At 41.8% G+C, this 1,733-nt stretch overlaps 1 pseudogene; it reads left to right on the plus strand.

Moving 5' to 3' along the window:
* Positions 1-554: 554 nt before the first annotated feature.
* LOC100447793 (large ribosomal subunit protein uL18-like) lies at positions 555-1,444 on the plus strand (annotated as a pseudogene).
* Positions 1,445-1,733: the final 289 nt, after the last annotated feature.

Genomic DNA, 1,733 nt, shown 5'->3' on the forward strand with positions numbered 1-1,733 from the left:
ACAAACTAAACCCAAATGGAGTTGCTCATGCTGACATTCCACATGACAAAACCAAAACTAAGTGTTTATCTGACCTTCCAAGAAATCAGGAGAAGGAAAAAATAGCCAAATCCCCATATAGGACATTTTTAGCCAGCATAATAACAAAGCCACTTTTGCTTTAACCTTTATAAGGAAAGTAACTCTGAAATGACCAGACTGCTTCATCTGTATTTTTGCTTTCCTCAGCCCTTTCTACGTCCAAAAATGTTTAATATGAGGTTATGTTATAGCAGTTATTAAGAAATTATTTTAGGCAGATAGAGAGGGAAAAGGGTCCTTGGAAAGTTTTTGTTTCTTTTAAAGCATCTCCAGAAACATTTCTTGTCTAGCAGGAAAGCCCCGGTGCTTAGAGGCTCAGGGGATTGGTTTGACCAGTCAACCTTTGATATGCAATTGCAAGCCATTAAAAACTGGGTCCCACATACTGCGTCTGCGCAAGGGCTGTGGCCCTTTCTGATCCCTAGCGCTGCTGGGCCTATTGGTCTTTGTCAAGCCATGGATGCGGGTCTCTATTCAGCAGGATGGGGTTTGTTAAAGTTGTTAAGAATAAGGCCTACTTTGAAAGATACCAAGTGAAATTTAGAAGATGACGAGAGGGTAAAACTGATTTCTGTGCTTGGAAATGCTTGGAGATACAGGACAAAAATAAATACAGCACACCCAAATACAGAATGATAGTTCATGTAACAAACAAAGATATCATTTATTAGATTGCTTATGCCCGTATAGACGGGGATATGATAGTCTGAGCATCATATGCATATGAACTGCCAAAATATGGTGTGAAGTTGGCCTGACAAATTATGCTGCAGAGTATTGGACTGGCCTGCTGCTGGCCCACTGGCTTCTCAATAGATTTGGCATGGACAAGATCTATGAAGGCCAAGTGGAGGTGACTGGCAATGAATACAATGTGGAAAGCATTGATGGCCAGCCAGGTGCCTTTACCTGCTATTTGGACACAGGCCTTGCCCGAACTACCACTGGCAATAAAGTTTTTGGTGCCCTGAAGGGAGCTGTCGATGGAGGCTTTTCTGTGCCTCACAGTACCAAACAATTCCCTGGTTATGATTCTGAAAGCAAGGAATTTAATACAGAAGTACACAGGAAGCACATCATGGACCAGAATGTCGCAGAGTACATACACTACTTAATGGAAGATGCTTACAAGAAAGAGTTCTCTCAATACATAAAGAATAGTATAACTCCAGACATGATGGAGATGTATAAGAAAGCTTATGCTGCTATACGAGATAATCCAGCCTATGAAAAGAAGCCCAAGAAAGAAGTTAAAAAGAAGAGGTGGAACCATCCCAAAATGTCCCTTGCTCAGAAGAAAGATGGGGTAGCTCAAAAGAAGGAAAACTTCCTCAGAGCTCAGATGCAGGCTGCTGAGAGCTAAACCAAACAATTTTCCATGAGGATTTTTCAGATAAAGACAACAAACTTATAGACAGAAAAAAATAAAAAAAAGAAACTGGGTCCACCCAAACATGGCAATTCCTGCCTCCTTCTTCTTGTCCTTGCCTCACATGTGCCTGGCAACATGGCTGCCCCCACATACCTCCATGTGTGTGGAACATCATGGCGCTCTGCATTTGCATATTGAAAGACTAGATGGGAGGGCTAGTTTTTCACAGGTTACATGAATGACATGCCTTGTCAAACCAATCCCCTGAACCCTATGAAAA

The sequence above is a fragment of the Pongo abelii genome, chromosome 4, assembly GCF_028885655.2.
Source record: "Pongo abelii isolate AG06213 chromosome 4, NHGRI_mPonAbe1-v2.0_pri, whole genome shotgun sequence".
Lineage (NCBI taxonomy): Eukaryota > Metazoa > Chordata > Mammalia > Primates > Hominidae > Pongo > Pongo abelii.